The sequence below is a fragment of the Astyanax mexicanus genome, chromosome 13 (genome assembly GCF_023375975.1).
Source record: "Astyanax mexicanus isolate ESR-SI-001 chromosome 13, AstMex3_surface, whole genome shotgun sequence".
Taxonomy (NCBI): domain Eukaryota; kingdom Metazoa; phylum Chordata; class Actinopteri; order Characiformes; family Acestrorhamphidae; genus Astyanax; species Astyanax mexicanus.
The window spans coordinates 49,810,732-49,816,731 of record NC_064420.1 but is presented as its reverse complement, the minus strand read 5'-3'; positions in this window follow the sequence as shown (position 1 = coordinate 49,816,731).

The window sequence follows — 6,000 nt, the reverse complement described above, 5'->3', positions numbered from 1 at the left end:
GGAAGAAGGATGGAAGCCTCCGGATGTGTGTTGATTATCGTCAGCTTAATGGTAAAACCCGTAAGGATGCTTTCCCTCTGCCTCGAATTGAGGAAAGTTTGGACGCTCTGTCTGGGGCTTGTTGGTTCTCCACTTTGGATCTGGCGAGTGGGTATAATCAAGTACCAGTTACTGAGGGACATAAGTCTAAGACTGCTTTTTGTACACCTTTTGGCCTCTTTGAATGGAATCGTATGCCCTTTGGGTTATGTAACGCTCCTGGTACATTTCAGAGGTTAATGCAGAGGATGTTTGGAGACCAGCAGTACCAATCCCTTCTTTTATACTTGGATGACATCGTGGTATATTCTTCTTCTGTTCCCCAGCATCTGCAGAGGTTGGGAGTTGTTCTTGCTCGGCTTCAGGCTGAGGGACTTAAGGTTAAATTGGACAAGTGTGCATTTTTTCAGCGGGAAGTCCGCTATTTGGGGCACGTGATTTCAAGCCAGGGGGTGTCTACGGATCCATCAAAGGTAGAGGCAGTAGCCAAGTGGCCTCGTCCATGTTATGTGACTGAGCTGCGTTCATTCTTGGGTTTTGCTAGCTATTACCGACGGTTTGTAAAGGGGTTTGCCCAATTGGCTGGGCCTTTGCATCAGTTGGTGGCTCAGCAGGTGAAGGACAAAACCCAGAAAAATTCAGCTCGGAATTTTGAGCTAGCTTGGACCCCTCAGTGTGAGCAGAGTTTTGAGCTTTTAAAAGCTAAGTTGGTTTCTGCCCCAGTGTTGGCATACGCTGATTTTTCTCTTCCCTTTATCTTGGAGACGGATGCCAGCTATAGTGGCTTGGGGGCCGTTTTGTCCCAGGAGCAGGGTGGGGTAGTTCGACCAGTAGCCTATGCCAGTAGAGGTTTGCGACCCACCGAGCGCAATATGACCAACTATAGCTCTATGAAATTAGAGCTTCTTGCCCTTAAGTGGGCTATGACTGAAAAATTCCGGGAGTATCTATTAGGGCACCAATGTACAGTTTATACGGATAATAATCCTTTGAGCTACCTTCAATCAGCTAAGTTAGGTGCTACAGAGCATCGATGGGCTGCACAGCTGGCTGTTTTTAACTTTGAGATTAGGTATCGGTCAGGCCGTAGTAATCGTAATGCTGATGCTTTGTCCCGGCAGTGTGTACCTGGATCCAGCGAGGTGCAGTCTTTTGTACCAGGTACACTTGTTCCAGACCCTTTACGGCTAGTGTTGGGAGCTTCCCCTAAGGTGATTGCTGCACAGGCCTTGGTTACAGCCCTTCCAAGTCACTCCCTTGGTGACATTCGTTCCATGCAAGAGGCAGATCCTGTAGTGAAAGAAGTCCTGAGATTTGTGGGGAGGCAGGTTCCACCAACTTCGGCTGAAAGACGGCAGTTTTCCAGGTCTGTGTTGGCATTGCTGCGCCAGTGGGGCCGCTTGGTAATGCAAGATGGGGTGCTGTTCAGACGGATTCTTCGCCCTGATGGGGGCGAGGAGATCCTGCAGCTTGTCTTGCCTGATTCTCTTCATTCTGAGGTGTTACAGCAGCTACATCAGGAGCATGGCCATCAGGGTATCGAGCGAACGACTGAGCTGGTCCGCCGTCGCTGCTACTGGCCAGGGATGTCGGCAGACATTAAAGTTTGGTGTCAGCAGTGTGAACGATGTCAGGTTGCCAAGGATTCTGGTTCTGTGCCTCATAGTTTTATGGGTCATTTGTCTGCTTCGAGGCCAAATGAAATATTAGCTATTGATTTTACTAGGTTGGAACCGTCTCGGAATGGGTTGGAGAATGTGCTGGTGATGACTGACGTATTTAGTAAGTATACTGTGGCTGTCCCAACTCGGGATCAGCAGGCTTCTACTGTGGCTCAAGTGTTATTGCTGGAATGGTTCTTTAAATTTGGTGTTCCAAGCCGAATTCATTCGGACCAGGGTAGGAGCTTTGAGAGCTCTCTTATACAGCAGTTGTGTAATTTGTACGGGGTTGTGAAGTCTCGCACTACGCCTTACCACCCAGCTGGGAATGGCCAGTGCGAGCGCTTCAATCGTACCCTTCATAACCTCTTGCGTGTGCTCCCTTCGACCAGGAAGCGTGATTGGGCTTCTGCTTTACCGCAGGTCTTGTTCTGTTATAATACCACCCCTCATCAGGGCACAGGAGAATCTCCATTTCTCCTGATGTTTGGACGGGAGCCAAGGCTCCCTGTGGATTTTCTTTTGGGCCGAGTGGAGGATCCAGTGAGGGGCGAAGTTCAGGAGTGGATTGCAGAGCATCAGGTACAGCTTCAGGCTGCCTTTGAGGGTGCTCGAGCTAGGCTGGCAGTTGCTGCGGGTCGTAGGAAGGAGCTGTACGATCAACAGGTCCGGGAGGCACCATTAGAGGTGGGTCAGATGGTATACCTCCGAGACCACGGAGTTCGAGGTCGTCATAAAATCCATGATGTCTGGCATTCAACCGTGTATCAGGTCCTTCAGGCTCCGGCCGGTGAGGGTTCAGTTTACACCATTGCACCGGTAGGGGACTTGCAAAGGGTGAAGCGTGTCCATCGGGACCTCTTGAAGGCTCGGGTGGGTGTAGAGCCCATTAAGGGCCCCTCAGCCCTGTCGAAGGCTCCTCCAGTATCTGCAGTGCAGGTGGAGGATGATTCTAGTGAGGAGGATGTTTGGCTATGGGTTTCGGAATCTTCTGTGGTACCCTCTACCCTTGTGCCAGTTCAGGAAGTTGAGTGTGCCGTGGCACCTGAGGAAGTTCAGGGGTGTGCAGAAGTGTCGTCTGGTTCAGGGACTTTGCTGGGGGTGCCTCATTCATCTGTGGAGAGTCCCCATAACTTTAGTCCGTTGGGTCAGCGTCGTACCACACGGTCTACAGCTGGTCAACATGGAAATGTTTACCATCTCCCTCGTTCTGTAGTTGGTTTGGTATCAAATGCTCATACTGCTTTATTTAGGCCTTGGTGTTAGGCTCTGGTTCTTGTCTTTATCTCCCATCGGTGGGACACCGATTCAAAAAGGGGGGGTAGATGTGGCAGGATGGGTGTTTTTGTCTGGTAATCTTGTAAGCATTTGGGCTAAATAAAGCTCTGTGTTAAAATATTAGTGATTTGCTTACTTTTTCTACTTTAACTGACGTGAGTTGTTTACAAACATCCAGCAAATCTTTCCCTTTTTGTCAGCCGGCTGTGGGTGGTGTAATTCCTGCGTGCCTAATTCTAATATATGGGTTGATTGCCTTTAGTTCATTGGCTGAATAATCTGACCTGGGACTATATGTAGGCCAGGTGGCTGTTACCTGGGACACACCCTCTGTGGTTCCCACCCCCCTTCCTCGGCGTGCTGCTGGGCGAGGTCTGCAGTTTGGCGTTTGGTGTGGCTGGGTGAATGCTCTCCTTTGTCTTGGGAATTTTCACAAGCGTGCGGTAGGCTCAGTTTGTTTTTCGCTGTTTTCTCTGATTAATCCTGGTGCTGAGTGTTTCTCCTGCTCCATTTCAGTGCTGAGGCATTTGTGAGGAGATTGCTCCGGTGGTTTATGCCACGTGCAAAGGTTTCCGTCTGTGGTAGGTTATAATTTCCTTTCACTAACTTTGATGCTATAATAAACCCTCAGTGGGTTAATCTGGTTTATATCTTTAGTGTGAAGCTACGAGAAGTGTTGTGACTTTCCCGCTGTCTGCCGTGGAGAAGTGAAGCCTTGGTGGGTATGGGTGAGCGCCTATGTATATTTTAAATTTAGTTATTTTCTAGTTCTGATGTTACGGGGTGGTCCTAATGTTTTGCAGGAAGCTGGGGTGGTGGAGTACGGGGAGTGTCCAATACAGCTCTACCCGTGTGTGTGTGTGAGATCACCTGTGTCCCCCTCTTCGCGGAGGCTCCTCCCCCTGCATTAGTGCTATTGTTTTTTTTTTGTATTTTCTTTTAGGCTTTATGGTTCTTGTCTATTTTTTTTTCTCCTCTGCTTATTATTGTTATATTTTGTGTTAATTGTTTTGTATGTCCAGACTCAGTCCTGGTGTGTGTGCTGCCTCCGGTGAGCTGTAGCGGACTGGTTTGTTTTTTTTTCTGAACGCGCGCTGCATGTGACTCAGCGCGCTGTGTGTGTGTGTGTCTGTGTGTGTGTTACTATACTTCCTGGGTCCTGAGTTGCGCGCTGCTGCGGGAGGGAAAGCCTGTATGGTCAGTAAGCGTGATTTATTTATTTTTATGTTGCCGGGCTGTGTATGGTTTAGTTGTGTTGGTATAATTGTTTGTTTGAGTTAATTTGTTTGTTTTCTTTTGTGTCTGAACAGGAGCTGGGAGTGGTGACAGGCTGCTGAGGTGTTGAAGTCTAACTGGGTGTGCTTAGTGGTGTTTGTGTGCTGTGTAGTGGGGACTCCTCTCACCTGCAGTTAGCACTGGTCACAGTGTGCTCCAGCCCTGTTCAGGTTTTGTTTTTGATTTTTGGGTGTTTGTGTTTCTTTCGTTGTGTTTCTTTCTGTATTTATTTATTGATTTATTGGTTTTGTTTTTTTGTAATATTTGATATTTATTAAAAGTTATATTTTTAAGTATAACCCTGTCTCAGACCATGTGACTTGAACCTGTGTGACCTTAATTCAATTGGTAGATTAAAACTTGGGTTTTGGGGTCATTCTTTTAATTCCTGGGTTGTCCAGGTGGCGTAGTTGGCTACCAATTTAGTTATTTATTGGGTTCATCCATTTAAGAGCATAAATAACTACCCCCATACCGCACTGTACTTGCCACATATATATATATATTCCAGATCAGTAACAGGAATTGAAAATATACGTAAAAACTAGACAAACATAACAAAACTAAACGTTTGATTTATAATGATTTTTTGTAGCGATTTCAATATATATATATATATTTATTTTTTGCAATGTTCCTTATCAAACATGAAAGATTTTTATGTAATGTTTTAATAGAAATCCTCAAGATTTAGGGGTGCAATATCTGTCACGCCTGGCCCTGTTTCCTGTCTGTCCTCGTGCCTGTGTTGTCCCACGTTACCCGTGCCCCTGTGTTTTTCCACTCACCTGTGTCCATTTGTAGCTCCGCCCCTCATTAGTCAGTCCCCAGGTGTTACCTGTTCTCTTTCCCGCCTTGTGTGTGTATTTAAGCGTCTCTGTCATTAGTGTTTTGGTCGGTTCTTGTGCGTGTATACGTCTGTCACGGCTGTGTTAAATCCTGCCTGTTAGTTAGTCTCCTGTTTCTGAGTTTCTGTTTGATTTATGTTTTGTTTTCTGTTCTATAATAAATGATACTTGCATTAGCGTCCGCTCTCCTCGTCCCGTCCTTCACACAGCGTTACAATATCAGGCAGAAAATGACAAAAACCCCGGCCTGTTAAGGGGTTAAAAAAAGAGGCAATTCTTGTTTCTCCGTGGTCTTTATGTGAATTTTAAACACTTTCGCCAGCTCTAAATTCTGTACTTATAAAGTACATCCAGTGTTGAGGAACACGGTACACTGCAAAAAAACTAGACAAAATATATGCAAATTTAGACAAATATATGTATATTAAGCAAAAAAATCTGCCAATGGGGTAAGCTAAATTTTCTTAGTAAGATTTCTTACAAAAAGCAATGGCAAAGTCTCAAAATGAGTGAAGAAACACCTAAACCAAGCAGGAAAAGTCGCTGTTTTTGGACACAAGAATCAGAATCACTTGATTGCTGCTTGATTGTGCTTATTATTTTGAGTTCAAATTACTTCAAATAAGGTACAAATTCTAAGTAAGAATGATTAAGATAATTATCCCTAAAATAAGCAAAATAATCTAACACTTACACACAATGCTTAGTAAGACAAAAAAAAGTCTTATCAGATAAGAAATAAGATTTATTGCCTTAAATTTAGAACATTTCACTGCTAAGATTTAGTTTTTTGCAGTATATATATACATATATGTAAATATACGTAAAACGATTGATTTATATTGAGTTTTTGTAGGGATTCCAAAATGAAGTTCAGAAAAGAGCCAATTTTATGATTT